The sequence below is a fragment of the Sminthopsis crassicaudata genome, chromosome 3 (assembly GCF_048593235.1).
Source record: "Sminthopsis crassicaudata isolate SCR6 chromosome 3, ASM4859323v1, whole genome shotgun sequence".
In the NCBI taxonomy this organism is placed as follows: domain Eukaryota; kingdom Metazoa; phylum Chordata; class Mammalia; order Dasyuromorphia; family Dasyuridae; genus Sminthopsis; species Sminthopsis crassicaudata.
Genome location: NC_133619.1, coordinates 168,646,503 through 168,668,423, shown reverse-complemented (window position 1 = coordinate 168,668,423; position 21,921 = coordinate 168,646,503). Strand labels below are relative to the sequence as shown.

Here is a 21,921-nt window from a genome sequence, read left to right as displayed (position 1 = left end):
TGGAATGTGCAGTGACAAACAAGTTTTATTTTTTTTTTTTCTCTTGTAATTTGGAAGTGCTTTTATTAGCTGTCAGATATCCCTCCTCTTCCCCAGTATCTTTTTCCTTTATGCCAGTCATCTAGGGTTTTTTTTTTGGGGGGGGGTCAGTGGGATAGGAAGGGCTTATATTTTAAGCTAAAGCCACTGTCTATCTATACAAGTTAATTTCTTACAGTTATAGTTAATTTAATGTCAATACCCAAAGTAAACTAGTAATATGTATGCATTTTCAGCATTTGAGAGTTCTCAGATGCTTCATTGGATGTTGAAGAGTCTAATAATGATTGTGCCAAGTCATTAGCCTTCTGAATATTTAAATTGGTTTTTCCCAATCCAATGTCTAGTCTAATACCAGATTCAATTAGGTACTTACATGCTTTTTGGTGATGGGGCTTGTATTTTAAGGAGGTAGGAAGAGACATTCTTTCCTTTGAAACGTTCATCTATCAGTATGAATTCTGACTCAAAAATACGGTCCCGAGGATTGCTAACATTGCAAATATTGCCTTAGTATCACAGCAAGTCAAAGAAAGCTCTCTTAATCAGATATGCTGATTGCTCACCTGAGTCAACCTGAGTTAATTTTAACTGGTATATTTTTAGAAGCCCAGGATCTTTTGAAATTTGTGATATTTAAAGGCATAGCTAAATTGTGTACTGATAAATGCCTGTTCACTGAATGAAAGAAGATTCCACTTATGGGCATTCTTGTTGATTTCTATTAAAATGAAGTTAACAGTATTATCAGTATTATGATTATTAAGAATCTACATTTGACTATTGCTCATTAGTTACCAAAATGTCAGGTGCCTAAATATTCCCTAATACAATGGGCTATGGGGCAAAGCTAGAGAATAAAAAATACGAAAACAAACAAACAAACAAAAAACCCTTAAATTCTGGACAAATAATTTGAGATCAGTCTCACAATCACAAGATTAGCACAAGATAGCAGTCTCTTAGTCCCTGCATTACAATCCAGACTTTTCTGCTATTTACTAGTTAGGTGACTTTGGGAAAGTCATTTACCCTCTTTCCAGCCTCAAATCTCATTACTTTTCAAAACAATGATAATAATTACTACTCTGCCTATGTCATAGTACTGTATCAAATTAAATACATCATTATAATCAAGAGTTCATAGATTTAGAACTAGAAAGGATCTTTGAATTTTTCACATTAAAAAATTCCCTCTTATTTTGCAAATGATGTACATTTGTTTGCAGGGACAATACTTATATTAATATTTTTAATTTCTACTGACTTAAATTTTCTTTCTGAAGTTACCTTAAAGATAGAAGACCTACAGTACTGGACTGTAGAAGGAAGCTCAACATGTGGTCTGAAAATTTCATGCCTCATCACTACCATTAATATCTGATCTCAACAGAGTAATTTATGTTGATCTGAATAACTTTTTCTAGTTCTTCCATGAATTCTGTTGTTAATATCAGGAATCTTCTGATAACTGTTGCTATGAGATTCTCCAGCAAGTAAGTCAGGGCTAGGGGTGTGGTTATATGACTTTTTCTCAGTTTTGGTTTATCTGCCCAGAAATAGTGGAAACTTCTTTATTCATTAGCTACCATTCTTGAAATCTGCAGAATCTAAATACAGATTCAAAGATTCTAGATCTTTATACAGGTATATACCAATTGCTACTTGAAATATTTTTGGATTTTACTGAGAAGGTAGGTCCCTGATTCTTTTTTTTATTGCAGATTTATCTCAACTGAACAAGGAACTCTGTCCAGCAGCCAAAAAATGCCCTCAGTGAAAAATGGAGAAGTTGCACCTCAAAACAATATTTTCCCCATATCTGGTGTTAGGTCAGGATAATGGAAAGCTACTGTAATATTAATGTACTCATAGTGGCCAGAGTATTGGATTTAAAGTCAAGAAAATCTGGGTATTTTCTTTGTAAATATGGGCAATCTCTTATCTTCTCTGAGCCTCAGTTTCCTGCTTTGTTAAAGTAAGGGAATTGTATTAGGTAGATTCCTAGTTGAGTGGAAAGTGGTAAATGTTTGTAGGTTATCTAGAATCTAGGAGCACATGGTTCATAAGTGAGGATTCTAAACATTCTTACTTTCATTGCCTCTGAAGGCAAGTGGGCATGTTTTAGAGGATGGTGGGAAAATTTACATCATGGATGGCTAACCCCATGTAGTAGCTGACCTAGAAAACTTGCACAAGGACATAAAGGGAACTCACACAGCTGGAAATTACTCATTAACAAAATTGCCAGCAACCTTCTTGGAGTTAGTAATGTTAGTCATAACAAGTTAAGATATTCATGAAGGCCTAGTGATGAGCAGGAGCCCAAATTGTACCCATATGTGATATATTATTGATAAAGCCACTCTAAGAAACAGCTTGTCTTCATGCTTGCAGTATGGACATGATGATGGAGTTTATTCTGTCATACCTTAGTTTCTTAACTTGTAATCATCATTAAGGAAGTGAAATGTGAGTGATAAATTTTTTAAAAAATCAAACATAATAAGAAATCTAGCATCCATATCTTTGGAAACACCACATGCCATTTAGTCACTGTATAAAGGTTTACCAGCTTCTCAACAGCCTATCATGGATTACTGTGGTTTTTCTTTAATGTTAATAAGATCATAGATTTTGTATTGGAAAACATGTTGGAGGCTACATAGTCTTTAATTTAGGGAAGAGGAAATGCAGGCCCAGAGATGTTAAATTATAAGACCAAGGATACCCAGATAATAAGTGGCCAAAGCAGGATTTGAATGGACTTCTTTTGACTCTAAATTAGCACAGTATATATGTAGTGGGCACTTAATAAATGCTTATTTCCTCCCTTCTTTTTCCTCTCCATAGTTCCAGGCATTCCCAATAAGGAATGTAAATAGCAATCATTTCTAATTTGACCAGAAACTTGGAGGGTTTTCCCCTCTCAGATTCATTCATTTATTTATCTAGATTTTTTTTTTTTTTTTGAAGTAGGTAAAGAGGCGATTCTTTGTCTCTGTAGCTACCTAGTCTTGATGGCTGAATGGGCGTGGCCTCAGTCAAACTCAGACCCGCTGAAGACCTTGAGGTCATGGTCTCCCATTTCAACCAGAGTCATTTTCAAGTCCTCCTGATCTATGTCTGGTCACTGGACTCAGCTGGTCCTGAAGGGGAAAGTGAGGCAGGTGATCTTGCACAGCCTTCCCTCACTAAATCCAATTCACTTGCAATATCACCTCCCTGATGCCTTGGTCCTCTTCATGAATAAAGGACAAACAGTAATAACAACAAAACCCCATCAGTTTTCTTCATGCAATCACCAGGAATGACATTTTAAAGCCTGATTAATGAGAGCAAAGAAGTCTCCCTTTTACCTTAGGTGATCTTTATTTGGCCCAGTACAGCATGGATAAAGAACGCTATACCTGAGTTGATAGAGTAGTAAGCTTTTCTCTACTTAACAGGTATTCCAGAAATTGCTTGAGGACTTCCTTAAATGAGGAATGCCTTCATTAAAATGCATATTTCCTAACAAAAGTTTGAACATTTTAAGTTGATGTGGTAGGGAAGGCCAGGACAACAATAGAAATTCCTAAAAGTTAATAACAATGTGACATTATTCTTCCTACTATTGTGAGATTAAAATTGTTGATTACAGCATAGCATAATAGGACTAATTCTATCTTGTTTTATATAAGACAATTTAAAAAGGATGTATAATGAGGACAATGTTCCCATTATAGGTAGCTTTTTTTTTTTTTTTTTTTTTTTTTTTTTTAAGTTACAGGTCCTTTCTTGGTTTCAAGCCATATTTCTCCTGATCAAGTTTCTTTGACACTGGATTATTTGGCTTTTCTTCTATTAATTTGAATGCTCATTCCCCCTTCCATTTCCCCCCCTAAATGTGGAAATTCCCCCAAGATATAGTTTTTGGAGATCTATTTTCATGGGTTTAAACCATCAATTCAATTTGATTAAATTTAATAAGCATCCATTAAATATCTACCATATGGGAGGCGTGTTGTTGGGGACTATTGATTTAAACAATTGTCCCTTAAGGATCAGCAGACTCTCAGGTCTCTATTCCTACCTGTGATCTCTAAACTGTATCCTACTCTGTATATCTAAATGTTTATTGAACATCATTCACCATCTCACACCAAACATGCCCCAAATTGAGCTTATCCCTAAAGTAGCTTCCTCCTTTCAACTTTCTTCATTCTTGTCTTTTAGGTTCTCAGATTATAGACCTTTGAGTAATTTTTGATTTCCCTGACCTATATCATAACCACACTGATCTATATCATAACCAGCCTCCCTTCCTTCCTCCTTCCTTCCCTTCCTGTCTTCCTTCCTCCCTCCCTCCCTTCCTCTCTCCTTCCCTTCTGTCCTTCCTTTCTTCCATCTGTCCTTCCCTGCTTCCCTAGCCTCATGGATAAATTATTACAATAGCATCTTCTTGGGCTCCCTTGATCTTCTTCTCCATTCCTGCATACTATTACATGCAGTCCAAAGTTACCCTTCCCACTCTTTTTTTTTTTCTTCTCAAAAGGTGATGAGAATGAATGGGTACATGTAGATCTATAATCAGAAGATCAGTTTTCATAATTACTTTTATCAAGATACCTGAAGGAAGTTTTCTTGTTGGAATGCCTTAGGGTTTTTAGTATGATGATTTTAATAATGCGCAACTCTTTCTGACCTCATTTTTGAGGTTTTCTTGGCAAAGATATTGGAGTAGTTTGCCATTTCCTTCTCCAGCTCATTTTACAGATGAGAATTCCAGACAAACAAGGTTAAGTAACTTGCCCAGAGTCATATAGCTTGTAAGTTTCAAAGGCCAGATTTGAACTCAGGAAGGTGAATTATGCTGTGACATCACAATTAAGGCTCACAAATTAAATTTGCCTTTTTCCTAACTATATAAGCTCAAGAATTTATTTCCACACTCAAGAATATACTACAATGACTAATAACTGAGTCTTTACTGTCTAAAGTCTACACTATTATATATGATTTATTAAAACCCTTTATATTGAGCATTTTGATTTGATGAGGATAGGGCACAACAATGTCCATCCTATCCAGTTTTACTTCTGATTGATCTCATCAAATGAGGCAGCCCTATTCATTGTTCCTCATACATGTCATGTTGCTTTCTGTCTCCTTGCCCATATACTGTTTGCCATGACTTGATATCCTCTTTACCCTCTTTCCTCTCAAAACATCTAATCCTATTCCTTGCTTAAGTTCCTAGCTACATCACCTATATGTTCCATCAACTTTTCATCTTTCTATCTTTGAATTCAGTTTTGTATCATAGGTAGTGACAATATTTTGAGTTGGCCATTGTTCTCTACTTGTTTCATGTTTTTTACTCCTATCTTCTTAGATCTTTTGGAAGATTTCTTTTATATTTTGTCACATGCCAAGTGTTCAATAATTACTTGTTGGGTTGGTTTGTTTCAACCTACACACTGAACTTGTCTGAAAGTTACTTAGCTACCATTGATTCATAGATAGCTTTTTTATGACATGTTTACTGTTGCCACATTATGTTGTATGATTCTGCATGGGGAGAAGTTAACTAATAGTAATCATTTTAAATAAAGATGCATCCCCCCCAAGAATTTTGTATTTAGAATAGGTATTTGACCATAGACTAAACATGACTTGGGAATATATACAACCCTGAAATCTCTATGTAAATAGTTTATTCCCTAGTGTGGGAATATGATGGTAAAATGTTGCTAGGTTTAATTTTCAAAATGTACAAAATATTGCTACTTAACATACTATGTTTATTAAATATTGTGAGACTTGTGGGAAGGTAAGAGATTACTGGTCTTTTCAAATGAATTTGAATGCAATTTGAAATAGCCTGTCTTTTGCATTTTTTGGGGGGGGAGTTGGTTGGAGGAGAATGAGGGAAAAGTTACAGCTTTGGAATTATTTTGTTTGATTACTATGTAGTGTTTGTATGTAGCCTGGGAAATTTTCCCTTCAGTCAGATGATCACAGAAATCCTTGCTCTGAACTGAAAAAGATGAAAATTGATTTCAGCTGCTTCTTTTCCAGAGTCCCTGATGTATTAACATTTGGAAGGGATGTCTGTATACCCTTCTCTTCCTAAGCTCTGTTGAATTACGTGAACATGGGCCAGTTCAGAAGTAGATTTTTGGACACAATTTCTCTGTGGTTGCACATTTCATGAAAATATACTTAATTACATTACCAGAGGTTTGCTGTAGAAAATAAGCTTATTCATTTGTTGTTTAAGCACACAAATCAGTATTTGCCAATTGTAATTTGAAACATTCCAAAGTTATTTCCACACATAATTTCAGGCAGATCATTTTTATATACTCATAGAGAAGAAAAATGTTATCACTTTGTAGGATGAAGGCATTTAACCCTTAGCTGCTTGAGAAAGATAGACTTGTCTTCTAGCACATAGAACACAATTCTGGGAAATAGTGGATACTGATAACGGGGAAGTCAACTTCCATATTATCAGCCAGTCAATAGCATTTATAAAGTGCTTAGGATATGCCAACAGGCAGCGAGGTGGCTCAAGGGGTAGAGCACTGGGCTTGCACTCAGTAAGACTTGAGCTCATATTTGGTCTCACACACTAATTGTTTGACCCTATACAAGTCAATTCCCCTCTGGTTGCCTTAATCCACCGGGGAAGGAAATGGCAAACCACTCCAGTATCTTTGCCAAGAAAGCCCTATATACAGTATTGGTATACTGTGGTCTTGGGGTCATGAAGACTGAACAACAGTATGTGCCAAGCATTTTGTTAAGTATTGAGGAAACAAATAAAGGCAAAATGCCCTCAAGAAGCTTACAATCTAATTGAGGAGACACCAAGAAAACATATATACATATACATATACATGTATAAACAAACTATATATCTATAGGAGAGAACTATGAAAAAAATTCCATTTTTCCTCTTTCTATCAAGTAATTTAAATAAGGAGGTTTGTCACGAGCCAATTTGTTATCCAATCAGTAAGAATTGTTGATGCCAAGCTTGTGAAATCAGAGGCAGCAATACTATTTCCATGTTGCACAAGAACATCTGTTTTGCGAATTTATTTTCTACACATTACTCCTATCAATGTCTACAGCAGACTCTGAATCATTTTTGACCTCCAGAATAAAATATAAAATTCCTGGTGTGGCGTTTTTACATCCATTTACAACCTAATTCCTTTCTATCTTTTTAGACTTTATTCTTTCTTTCCCTTCATTCACATTTTCATTCAGCAGCATCGACCCAGTTGCTATTTCATACACATTACGCTCCATCTCCCAATGCCTTTCCACCATATCTTGAATTCTATCCATCCTGACTTCTTTCTCTTAGCTTTCTACTTTCCTTCAAGATCAAACTTCAATCTCACTTTCTATCTTGATCTCCTTTCTCACCTCCATGTCTTTTCCCTAAGATTATCTTAGGTCTACTTTGTATATATCTTGTATGGATATAGTTAATTTATATGTTATCTATCTCCTTAATTAGGAAGTAAGCTTCTTATTCTTGTGCAGACCATGATTTTGCCCTTTTTATCACTAGCACTTTATAAAGTACCTGGCATATAGTAAGTAAGCATAAAGGCTTGTTGACCAACAGACTTAGAATATTTGAGCATAGTAGCAAAAATAGTCCTACTCCTGTGAAAATGTTGATACAACAATACCTGTCTTTGATAAAAAGAATGAATTCTAGTGATACTTGTCAGAATACTTTATTAGATTGCATGGGAGTTGGACTGAACTGATAAACTGTATCATTATATCAATGAGAAGACTGAGGGAAGGATGAGGATATCAGAAAGGGAGGCAACAGTACAAATGCTATTTGACACAGAATACCACTAGAATTGTAGTTAACCCAATAAATGTACAGTAGTTACTATTTAGTTCCAAGTCTGCTTATTGGATGAATAATAATAGTAATAGTTGAATTTATGTAGTACTTAAACCATGTGACAGACTCCATCAGTTATTTCTTTTGAGACTTAGAACAGTGAAGTAGGTACTAATCCTCATTTTACAGATAATGAAATTGAAGTAAACAGAAGTTAAATGACTTGCCTGGGGATCATACAATTTGTGTCTAATTTGTGTCTGGTCTTCTTGACTCTAAGCCTAATACTAGTATACTATAATATAGTCTAAGCCTATACTACCTATACTGCCAAATGCAGATATTTAATAGATTCCAATCTATTGGAATGAGTGTAGTAAAATGAGAGTAATAAACCAATCTAGATCCATTAAGGATCCCAAAGTTAGAGCTAAGATTAGACATCCAAATGGACCTTTTGCTGAACCTCCCCACATAATATGAACCTTTGTGATACAGCATTATTGATAGTTCTTGCTTAATATTGAGGGAGAGAATGGGGACACAGTTGAGGAGGAGGGATATTTTTTTCATGACTTGATAGAGGAAACATTTTTAAGTGATCACATCTCTAGTGTCACTACAACAGTGGGCTTTAGTTTTCTTATCTATGAATATAAATGAGTCACTGAGTATGCCATTTTGGACTAGATAATCTGTAAGATTCCATTTAGGTCTATATTTCCAACTTGTGAGAAGACTTTTGTTTTTCACACAGGGGTGATTTCATTAAATCAGGTTAGTTCTGGGAGGCTTCACTGAATAAAACAATATTACAAAGACAACTCTCTCTATATATACATATATGTGTGTATATATGTATATATATGTGTGTATATGTGTATATATGTATATATATGTGTATATATATATATATATGTGTATATATATATACAGGCTACCTATAAAGCCTTTCCTACTACCATCACTTTATACATATATATAATATATTATATATATGTATAAAGTGATGGTAGTAGGAAAGGCTTTATAGGTAGCCTGTATTATACATAAAATAATTACACTGGGAAATTTATTTGTTAATTTGACTGATTGATAAAGAATTTGAGGTAATTTAAACAGAGGGCTAAGTTAGTTCATAGATGATATAGCTTTGATTTGAATAGTATAAATGACATCTCAGGGAAATATTTGAAGTACTTAGAATAACTTTTTCTAAGCACTTAAAATAATTTAGCAGACCTTTTTGGGTAGCTAATAGTCCAATTCCAAGTGATTGATGAAGTCTTGTTAGTGGGATGCCTCTAGACATTGCTTCTTCCCTCAATGGGTTTGTGGTTTAATATATAGATAGATATCTTATCTCTTGGGTGATAAATCCAAAATTTTCAATTTTTTTAAAGAGTAAGATTATGATAAAAACTACTCTTGTTCCCACCCACATCTAAAAAGAATGAGATCTTATAGAAAGAGCTTGGGTCTGTTGAGAAAGTTAACATGCATTAATTTACCGGCAATTACAATTGTCCTTAAACTTTTCATTCTGGTAATAATTTTCACATGGTAAAAGACAAATCATCTAAAATAACAGTAAAATGGATATTTATATGCTCATGAAAACCAGCATTTTGTATGGTTGACTCTTTGCCCAGATGGTTTTACACTTAGTTCAAGAATTTGGATATAGAACTTTAGGAATGAAAAGCATCATATTCATTTATGCCCATGATTTTTAAGATTTGATTATTGGAAGTGATGTTCTTAGCTACAGCATATGAAACTGATACTTATGACTTTTTAAAGACATCTTCCTACCTCTCTTGCATACGCCCCATTCCTAATAAGGAGGAAAATTCATGATTATAAATAGTATGATTACAACAGTGCTTAAAAGTTTAAATTCATTTGGCAAATATTTATTGAGCTCCAACATGCATAGCATTGTGTTGAACTATATGAAAATCATGTAGAATTTGATTAGTTTTGATTTCAGTGGCTTTGGAATGTCTCAGTATGGAAAACAAGAAGAATCTCATTTATGATAGAAAGAAACTTGAAAAAGCAAATGAATGTGAAATGTTTTGCATGGCTTTATTATAACAACTGTGATGTCATGCTCTTTGGAAGAATCATGAGAATCTCAGGTATTTTACCATAAATTTGGAAAGAGTTATGGCAGAATCATAAAGATTCCTTTTTTCTTTGTAATAAAATCTTTTCAACAAACCTTTGTTAAAGATGAGGGGGATGCAAAAAATTAAGACAAGGTCCCTACCTTCACTGAGCTTAAAATCTAATCTTAAAGATAAAATTTCAGCTTAACAAGATGCTATCAAAGTTAAATCATTTGGGACTCTTTCTTTTCTTTAAATTGTAAACACTTCTTTTTTAGAGTCCTTTAATTCACTATAAAATTGTATCATTCATGTCAAAATTCAATTTAATGAATATTAGGAACTTTGGATGGCACTGTGCTAAGTAGCCCCTATAGATAGAAAGAAAAAGAACCTATCTCTGCCTTCAGGGAACTTATATTCTTCTGAAATACCATACACACAGATAATTAATTAACTGGTATTTTGAGGAAGAGGAGAGGACCAACAAGGGAAGCAGGTCATGACAGAATTCATAGAGGAAGATGGCACCTGAAAATCATTCCAGGTATTTCAGCTAATGCAAGTGTAAGGAGTTGGGCAATAGAATATAAGTTCCAGATGATAGGATCATTGATTTTTAACTGGAGCAGATGTTAGAGGGTCATCTATTCAAAATTCTCATTTTACAAATAAGTAGCAGAGTTGAAATTTGAATTCAGACCTTCTGACTAAATCTAATATTTATTCCTCCTTGCTGTGTTATTTCCTAAACAATTAATAATATAGTTTGGCTGGAATACAGACTATGCAGGGATTAATATGGAAGAAAAGACTGGAATGGTAGATTGAATATAGAATCATAGAAAGCCTTAAATGTTAGGTAGGGGAGTTAGGAATACTCTTAGTGTGGATAGGAAAGTGAAATGGTAAATAATGATTTGAGAAGATTATTCTGTCAGTTCCTTGAAGATTGATTTTAGAAGGGAGAAACTGTAAGCATGGAAGTTATTTAAAAGAACATTGCAGTTTTTTTTTTCAGTGAAGATAATAAAGACCTGAACTATGTATGGTAGTGGCCAAGTATGTAAAAATTGTTTTAAAGGTATAGGGATATCAGATATTACAGAACCATTAACATCTCAGAAGGGAAATAAAATTATAATCTTTCATTCTATTCATTGTATTTTAGAATATAAAAATTTGACCCACTGGTGATTAATTGTTGTTTCTTTTACAAGTATATTTATGAATGTAATTAGCAGTAAATGGGAGATATGCTCAAATTATTGTTACATGTCTCATGAATCATAAGTTGGCTCTAATATGGAAAATTCTGTACTTTTAATTCCTTAACACCTCAGACATCAAAATTTTCAATGTTAGAAAATACCTGATAATTAAAATGCTTTTCAACTATAAAACTTTTAATATGTAACCCACTTTATAGTTCACCTTAAGTTGAAAGTCTGGAGATTATATTAAACATACTAGTATAAGATACTAGAAAAACAGAATGACAATTTGAAAGGATTGATGAAATTGGATGATAATTGGATGAAATTGATGAAATGTTGATGAGTTGGATATTTTGATTCATTGAAATTACTAATAAAGAACTCCTATCTTTATGAGGAAGTATGTGTTCCTTTTTGCCAGTCCCTATTTGCCATTTTAAGAGGAATTATGGCAACTATTTTGTACTGTCTGTATTACCAAACTGCCTGACTGGAAGATGAGACAGGCTAGTCATATAGTAAGAACAAAGAAAAAAAAAACAATGGACAACCTTTGTGTTTGGTTGATACTAATGAAGTCAACCAACTAGCATTTACCTAGTAGTACCTATTTGCCTAGCCAGTGTTGGGTGCTAAGGATACAAGAACAAAAAATTAGTCTTTGACCTCAAAGAGCTCCCATTCAATCTGGGGAGAGATCTTTTGCCATATTAAGACATATAGAATTAGACTCCATTATTTTCTTGAATGGACCTCCTATGAAAAGTATCGTGGGAAGACATCTAGAGTAGTCACAAAAACATTTGAATGTATGCACAAATGGATTGTGATCCATTTCTTTGAATGGGGTATCCCTATCAATGAAATCATAAATCTTATGAAATATCTTAACTGTGTAATATATTGAATCAGAAATGGTATAATAGGATGCTACCCTTAACATGTTGTAGATTGACTCAGTTTAAATATTCACCTTTATCAAACAAGTATAAATAACATAAAAGAAAAACATTTTACTTTAAAGGTATTAGGGATAGCCTTCTGCTTGCAAAATACTTAAATAATATAAATTGTTGAGTGATAGCCTCCTTGTACTTTGAAAAGTTGAAATGTTATTAGACTGTTAGGTCCTAAAGGGAATTATACAAAACAATTAGAAAAACTGGTTAATGTGGATAAAGGAATCCACTATATTTGGATGTACCAAATGAAGGAAAATTTATTTCTTTCCATTCCAGTAGCATGCATCTTTGATCCTAAAGCATTTCAGTGAAGATAGCATTGTATTAGAATAGTAATTCCTCTTTTGAGGGGGCTTAAATTGTGAATCTAAGTTAAGGGAACTTGGTGTGAAATGTAATAGGCAAACAAAGAACAATAAGTAAATGTATAAGGTTTCTGTGATCATTAGGCCACTACCTAGAAAATCTTGAGTTCCAAAGGATACATATGGTGATATTGCTCTGTAAACATGACCAGACTATCTATGTCATCTCTTATAGCATGTGATAATGGCTGAGATATTGAATTGTTTTTTTAAGTTAGCATGTACTTGAACCTGGTTTTTTTAATAGTCACAAATGGAACTTGAGCCTTTTTGTGTGGGTGTTGAACTAATTGGTAGCTGGCAAAATTGGACTTCGGTTCTAAGAACTGAGGCTTTCAATTGTTTTTGGGCATCTAACCATTTTTGCAAAAGAGGGATAAGTTGTGGGGTTGACAGTAAGTGAATTAGAAACATACAGATTTGATTACCTTGAAAATACACAAGGGCTTAAAAAAAGAATGGGCAAAAGTTCTTGGCAAAATGTGTTGGCAAAACAGACCTCACAATGCAATTGGCAGTACACTTCATAGGTTGTCTTGCCAAATCTGGAAAACTCTTAATAAATAGAAAAAAGATATATTGTAAATTTTCAATGAACTACATTATCCTACAGAACATATATAAAAATAAAGTGCCTAAATGATCCCTCAACTAAATGGGAAATTAGTAAAAAAGAATCCCTGATATGTAACATAATAAAACATATGTTCCAGATGTGAAAGGAATTAAGAATATGAGGAAGAGACAAGATCAGTTGATATGAGAACTTTTTAGATGTGTTCAAACACTGTTGGTAAAAATGTCATCTTATGGTCTGTAGACTGGAAACCTTGATCAGAATGGAGGAAACAACTAAATAAAAGATAGTTTCAAAATCTCTATTGCTACTCAGTTTAGCATTTCATATGCTCCAAATATGAAACTGTAAAATTTAAAAGATGGGACTTGAAAATTCTACTTGGCTCAGCAAAACAAACAAACAAACAAAAAAACACTGCAAGATGTAAAAACTGTAGGTTTTATGGTAGTTTCTACCATCCTACTATTTAAAGAGATGACTCATTCAAGAACAGCAACATTCATAGCCTGAAGAAACGGAGTGCTCTTAGTCATATTTTTATTAACATCTTTACTCACCTGAAATCCCATCTATTTTAAGAGTTAGATATGTGCTAATTGATATTGTTTGATTAAAATCTGGGTTTTCCTGGAATATATATTCTCACTGAAGAGATTAGCGCATTACCTCCATGCATGGGGTTACTCAGAGACTCAATCTAAGTGGCAATCTTGTTTCATATATTCCACCATTCAATCCAAACCTTTATTTTCAGGGCTTATATTAAATTCTTGTGTGTCATTTATTGAACCATAGTACTTATGGGAAGAGAGGGAGAATCAGTATGGTGGATGGTAAGAAGCTAGAGAAGTTACTGATAGAGAAAATGACTATTGATGGTGCATGTAAGGACATTGGAGACTGGAAAGGTCCCTGGAGCCATGCAAAGAAGTTCACTAATGTTGATCTAAGTATTGAATTTCCATTTTTTTGTTCAACAGGTATAAAGCATAATTGAAATGGCACTGCATGCAATAGGAACAACGCTTTTTGTGTCATAAATCCCTTGACAAAATAGCATATTATATAGATCTGTCTTCAGAATGATGTTTTAAAATAATTGAATACAACGCTAAATTTCAATTAGAGATTAATGAAATAAAGATGTCTTTTTTTAATTCAAATTCATGAATTCTCTAAAATTTGTTCCAGATTAAGAAAACCTATTATAAGGTCAAATATTTGATCTTTTCAAGAATGGGGTGGGACACTAAGGCAGAGGTTGCCTTATATATATAGTTCATATATTAAAATATTAACATTGCAGAAATATTTATTGATCACTTTAAAAATGGGCAATTTTTAAAGTAGGACTCTAAATTTAGTAGACTTAAAGATTGCCTCAAAATGTCAGGTATAGTATTCTGTGCCCTAGTATTGCTAGATAGTTTAGAACTCTTTTTTTTTCTTATTTGTAATTTGAAGCATTTGTGTATGCATGTGAGAGAACATGTTAAGAATGAAAGGATATGATGCCTATGAATTGACATGGAAGAAAGGAAAGAGTTGGGAATGTTAGACCCATTTAAGATAATGAAATGGGAAGGTTAAAACCCAACAGACTTTGCTTGATTGTAGCTAGAAATAGATGGGGATGGTGACATAGGTAGGGCAGACTAATCATTATCAGTTATGAATATTTTGCTTAGTGATGATTTAATTTATTTATTCAGCATACCATCCCCTACTATCTTTATGGTTTCCTTTGAGAGGATTGAGTTATTTATTTTGTAGGGCAAAGGTTTTCAAACTGTTTTGGTTTCAAGACACTTTTCACTCTTAAAATTACTGAAGCTTCTTTCCACCTCCCAGGAGTTTTTGTTTATGTGGTTATGTATACTTACAATTATAATATTGGAAATTAAAATGTCTTATTATGAAAATAATTTCATCTTCATAACCCACTGAAAGGGTTTTGGGGGCCTCAACCATGCTTTGAAAACCACTGCTTTAGGAAATTCCTATTGGAATCTTGGTGATGAGTTCCTTGGTATGGGAGCATAGTTTAAGTTGACCTATTTCTTATGTGCCAGTTGCTTGGCTGCATGCCTGAAGATTATGCCTCAGCCTTCTCTACACACTGGAACCTTGGCATCTTTTCAGTTGATCAGTCAATTAGCAGGCATTTAAGTGCTGCCTTATGCTTGACATAAAGATCAAAGTGGAAAAGTCTTTGCCTTGAAAGAGCTTATATTCTATTAGTAGACACAACATGTACACACACATACATATATACATACACAGTGCATACAAATAAATGCAGGGTAGGAAGGCAAAAGCAGCTGAGGGGGAAATAGGAAAGGATTCATATAGAGAGTGATGCTTGAAGGAAGTCTTAAAGGAAATTAAGACTTCTGAGAGATAATGAGGAGAGAGTGAATTCCAGCCATGTGAGACAGACATAAAGGTAGAAATAGAAAATGGAATGTTATGTATGAAAAAAAGTAAGAAAGCAAATTTTATTGGACCTTCTGATTTACTGTTTTGAAGGATCATAGAGTTAGAGTTAGATGGGGCATTAGTGTCTGTTCATCTAGTCTGATCCCCTCATTTAACATCAGAACATATTGAAACTTGGCAGATATGAAGTCATTTAGCCAGGTAGAAAGTGACAGAGTTACAATTTGAACCCAGATCTTTGAAATCCAATACACTTTACCTTGTACCATGCTGTCTCCCAGAAACTCAAGTCTTACTGGTTTTTGTGTGCTGATAGTCCACACAGAAGATTTTGGCACATCTATGGTTTTTTTATCCGTGTGAATGAAGTACACTTTTTTGTGTATTAGGATTCTCTAGTGCTTAAAGATCGCCTCCAGACCTCATTTGTAAAATGAGGAAACTTAATTTTTAAGTTATTTTTCATCTCAAATATCCTATGCTTATAAGAATGCATATATTTTGGAGATATGATGTGATTAGGTAAATAGGAAATTATTTCATGATTGGAATACAAATCACATAAGTAAAGAATCAAAAATAAGACAGAATAAGATATATTTAAATTGGTAATTGGGAAGGTAATCAATTTAGAATCAAATAGAGAGTAAAGACAGTTGTAGGAGATAAGCCATGAGTTAGAATACAGTTGATTGATTTAATGTTCTGAAATCATTAGGTAAGGTGATTATATTATATTTGATAAATGATAATGAATATAAATTATGTTGAGGAATAAAGTAACAAAGCATATTTTAAAAATAGTGATCTAAGAGCCAGAAGAAAAGCCAAGAAAAAAATCATATTTGAGAATCAAGAGAGGTTGTTATGGAGGACACGTTCAATACTACTAAATATTGGAGAAACGTAAATAGGGATAATGGCTGAGAAAAAGTAATTCTTATTTCTTTTTAATCCTCTTTTTCTTTGTCCTCTTCCTTTTTCCTTTTCTTCTCTTTTTCCTCTTCTTCCCAGAAAGAGAAAAAGCCAGTGGAGTTGGACAGATTAAAGAAGAGAGGGAGAATATGCAAGATGGCCAGTGACATTAGTCATAGTTATTAGCACAAGATCATTTGTCTCCCTACTCTGTGACTGTTTTACTGGCTGCCCTCCATGCCTCAAATACACTTCTCCCTTACCCTTGCTTCTTCTTTTCCCTGAACACTAAATTCAAATCCCACTATATGGTAGAAATCTTTCATGGCTCCTCACTTCCCAATTCCTTCCTTTGCCTTCCTTCTCAGATTACATCCAGTTTTCCCTGTTTGTATCACATATGTACATGGTTGTTTGCATGTTGTCTTCCTTTCTCTACATTAGAATGTGGAGTTCTTGATTGATAGGACCAATGTTTTTGCCTTTCTTTGTAACCTCAGGGCTTGGTTCATAAGTGCCTGGTATAAAATAAGTGCTTATGAAATGCTTGTTGAATGTCAGACTAACTGAACGATGGATCAAGACCTACAAATTACTAGGATATGGTGAAATCTAGTACACAAGTGAAGAGCTAGCTCATCAGCTGAAATCTGGAGGAGGGGAAGTGATGTAATTTATAACAGATGGCCCCTAACTTCTTAGTCAAGTAGATAACAAAGTTATCTGCTGAGGGGTTAAGAATAAAGCTTGGGGCTTCAGAAGACATATGCAACAGCTATTGTCAGAAATGTAGGGGATTATGGGGCAGAAGGAGAAATATTGCTATTGCATTGATAATGTTTTGGCTGAAATTATATAGCATGAATATATAGAAGAATGAATCAGTATAGTTTTATCACTTTCTTTAGTACATTGGGTTGCTTAGATAAAGGATCAAAAGTCAATCCTGGGAATGATCAAGGGTTGAGGATTAACTGGTCTAGAATGGTGGAAGGAAAAGGAATCAAGTGTGGGAGGTAATGTTTCATGGAAGAAATTAACTATAGAGCTAATAATGCGAAGAGAGAGAAGTGAGGTCAGCCAGAGCAGGGCTAGTGAACTGGGAAAACAGGGAGAAATGTTTTACTTTCTACCTACCCTTGAACCATTCAATAATTCAGTTAGATACTTCAGCTTTTCAAGTCTTAGTTTCCTCATTACTACAGTTAGCTGATTGAGCTAAATGATTCTAACATGGCATCTGATTCTAAGACCTATAATTACAGGGCAAATTCAGGAGTAGAAGATGATATTGCCCTCAGAAGGAGAACTTTTGAGTTCAAGAACTTGGGGGTGAAGCAATTTGGGACAATGGTTAGATCCAAGGTATGATTTCCTTTAGGTGGTGGCTGAGATAGCATGATGGCATTTGTGGGAACTGAAAATACTACTCTTCTGAGTGGCTAAGGTTTTAGTAAAATTATTGTAAAATTATCAAGGATAACAGCAGTATTTGAGCTACAGTAGAAAACTGTGTTCTGGGAGTAGTAGACTGACAAAGCATAGGGCAAGGTGATATAATCAGAGAGTGTGGATTTCGATATAGGAGAGGTTGGTGATTATGGAGCAAAGAAAAGCAAGAGTAAATTTGCCTTCTTTGATTTTGTGAATTGGTTGTTATGAGACAAATTATAAGTAGCACGGGTGAAGGCTTCAGGGTATGTGATTTTTTTTTAGAAGCAAGACAGATTTCCTTAATTGCATAGAAGACATAGGGTCAAAACTTGTAAAGTTGGAAAATTCCAAAAAGTGGAAAGCACACTCAGAGCACACAGTAGAAAGTGAATAGAAGAAGGTATAGATTAAGGGAAATGAAGGGAGGAATAGAACTAAATTGAATAAATATGACTGTGCCAAAAAAGGTGACTGTGCCAGAGATTTTGCCTTGAGGAGGCAGTGGTTCTGAGTCATAAATTAAGGAGAAAAGTGGTAGAACTTTGCTAGTCATAGGCACTGGGTGGTATGCCAAGTAGGTATAAACTTGTAAAATGATTCAGTCCTGTTTTAAATAAAATGTAGGCCCTGTGGAAACTTGGCACATCTTGTCTTCCTGGAGCTTCCTATAGACTTGCTTCCATTAGAAAAGTTCTTTCTTTGGGAGCTCATTCCTTGATAGAGGAAGAGCTATACCTCCAATCCAGGTTGATTGAAGGTCAAATAAAGTGAAAGTTCTTGGCCAAAGAGAAGCTTTCAAAAATGATCCCGTTTCATTTTTAAATACTGAATTTGGATTTATTTACATTTTAACCCACTGAGTAAATTTCTATGCCTATTCTTTAAGGTTTCAGAGATTCTACTCTTAGCTGTTTGATGATCAAACAGTTTCTTAGTCTTTGATGAAACATTTCTCTCTGAGTGCTCCCTATATACTGACGACTATTAAGCTTTTTCTGTTCATCTATGAATCACTTATCTTGTATTCCTGATTTAGCCCTAGTATACCTTTTCTAGACCTAGTGGCCTTACTCTGGTCCAGTCTTTCTCATTTTTACCATACTCTCAGTCTAGCTCTCCTTGGGCTCCTGAAGCAAATAAAACCATTCTCTGATTTTAGAGTGCTTAATTGTAAAACTTTGAAAAATGAGCATAGTTTTTAAATAGTAGACAATCTAAAACCATGAAGTATCAAAATAAAGAAAAAAAATGAAAAATTAAATTTCCTATTAATTATTTAAATTTTGACAAAAGGGAAAATAGCATTTAGCAAAATAATAATAATACTATATCTACTGTTTTCTCCTTTAATTTCTTTTTGTTTTTACTTAAAAACTTTTGGTGCTTTTGTGATTTTATATAGGCATAGTCAATGTATATGCCATTCTAATTTTGTTTTTTCTTTGTATCATTTAATATTTTTCATTTTTAAACATAATTTATTTTAGTTATAATATTATCTTATGTTTTTGTATATTTGATATATAATATATGTAATATATTATATATTAATATTCCATCATGTTCATATAGTAGAAATTAGTCAGTTTCATATTAGGATCATAAATTTATATAGAAAATGTGTATCCATGTTTAGTTCATCATTTTTGTTTCAAAAGTTGAAGGAGGGAGGAAAAGGAAAATAATGAGCATTTATATACCACCTATAATATACAGGCTAAATTCTTTACAAATATTACTTCATTTGATTCTCCTAACAACATTGTAAAATAGGTGTTGTTCTTATCCTCAAGGTACAATTGAAGAAAATGAGGCAAACATAAGTTCAGTCATTTGTCCAGGTGATATTCTTTATCACGAATCATCTAGAATCTTGGTTGATTATTGCATTATCATCATTCTCAAATCTTTCCATTTTTTTAAACAATATTCTTCTGGTTCTGATCATTTTGCTCTGTACCAATTTAATACAAGTCTTTCCAGGTTACTCTAAAACTATCTCTTTTGTCACTTATTAGGGCAGAATAGTATTCTGTTATAGCCGTATACTATAATTTGTTCAACTATTCCACAAATGATAGGCATAGTCTTAGTTTTTAGTTATCAGAACAAAAAAAAAGAGTTGCTAATACATTTTTGTAAATACAGATCCTTTTCTTCTTTCTTTTGTCTCTGGAATAGAAGCCAAGTACTGGTATCAGTGGATTAAAGGATACATAGTTTAGGAACTTTTGGGGCATAGTTCCAAATTGCTTTCCAGAATGGCTAGAACACTTCACAGCTCTATCAACAGTTCATTAATGTTACAATTTCCCTCCTTCTAACATCTTTGCCAATATGGTGACCATGAAGTAGGATATCAGAACTTTGATTTCTTGAATCATTAGTATTTTTATATGGCAATTGACAGTTTAGATCTATTTCCTGTTCATATCTTTTGATGAAAGATTGTTGTAGAAAGGATTTGTACTTTAGATAAAAGTTAGACTAGATTTTTTTTTAACTGAAATAGTATTTGATGATAATATCATTTGGAAAACATTTTTTATGGAGGGGAGACTTTTTACCTAATAGATTCATATATTTAAAAAAATATTATTAATTGGATTTTCTCCTTAAAATGGATTCCATAATTTAACCAACATAATTTAAAATGGATTTCAGTTTTGATAATGATTAAGGACCATAACCATGTTTCTCTCATTTTCAGCACTTCTTTCCCAATTTAAGAATTTTCTTGAGTTTCCTGATTTACTGATGCTGTCACTGCACACTCTTTTCTAAAGGAAACTTCCCTTGGAAACACCTGTGGTAAAATCCTTCCTACTTTTAAGCAGCTCTGGAGTATCCTGCTATGGAAATGCTTTTAATTGTCTGTTTTATGTCCTTGAGCACAAGCCAACCATTTCTTTGACAAGGCCATTATGATGACTTGGTGTATAGAGCAGAAGGCCGTGGTGATGTTACTCTGGATATCATAATAAAGTATGCTTTCCATGCAGCTGACATATCATGATTTTTCCAGCCATCTGACCTTGAGGTAGAGTTCACCTAATACAATAAGAGCTCTAAATGTAAACTTGACTAAGTTTAATTCACATTCAGATTGAAAAACAGGACTCTGGCTCACACAGTAATCTGTTGTTTGGAAAGGAAACAGGTATTAATAGGACTGGATCCTTTGTGGATGAGGAGTTGGAGGGAATATTTAGATTTGCAGCTGCATATAACAATTTAGACTAGATATCAGATGTGGCAGACCTTGACCTTTGAGGTTGGGTACCACGTGTTGTCTGGACAGTAGTGGAGACGTCACATGAGCCTAATGGAATTCTGTTACTATTGTTGAAAGGTGGAATAAAAATAAATGGGAGTGTCATTTCCCCCAGACAGTTTGTGATAGTGAATTCCTCCCTGGACAAGGCCCATCCTTCAACCAAAGTGACCTTTATGTTAACATTATGGAGTGCCAGCATTCCCAACAGCCTCTTCCTTGGTGGTCCCAAGAGCTAAGGAATAAGCCAGACTCCTAACATTTCAGCAAGTACAGCCCCGCCCTCAGCTTTCATTTTTCTAAATACCATTCCTTAATTTTACTGATTTGTGGTTTTTCTAGAAGAGCCCTCCTTGGTTATGGAAAGTTATCATTTTCTTATTTTATATTTGATATTTCTTCTGGGAAATCATTTTGACCATTTTTCTCTTGCTTGTTTACAATGTAGTTCTCATTGTATAATGTTCAATAGGAAAAATGTATTTGGTTGTCATATGTATATAGTGAAAAATTGAGTTATTATTTGAACAATAGCAAACCACTCTTCATCTGAATGGCATGTATAACTGAAGCATAAAAGACTTGATTCTTTCCATTCTCCATTTAATTGCATATATAGCCCAATTTAAGTTAATTTAACTCTCATATTTGTGGATCTCCTCTATCTTTGAGTGGTTTACTCTAGTAGTTTTTAAGAATCATAGAATACCGATAT

At 33.8% G+C, this 21,921-nt stretch overlaps 1 protein-coding gene across 3 annotated transcripts in view; it reads left to right on the top strand.

The window, feature by feature from the left end:
• The window catches only part of COL4A1 (collagen type IV alpha 1 chain), a 185,699-nt gene that overhangs the window by 1,323 nt on the left and 162,455 nt on the right, over positions 1-21,921 (top strand). The window contains exon 1 of one of the 3 annotated variants that reach the window (XM_074299531.1): positions 21,863-21,867. The exons of the other annotated variants lie outside the window; for them this stretch is intronic. The gene's annotated coding sequence lies outside the window, so the exon portion shown is untranslated. Of the gene's footprint in view, positions 1-21,862; positions 21,868-21,921 lie in introns of those variants that run through there. 3 annotated transcript variants of the gene reach the window in all.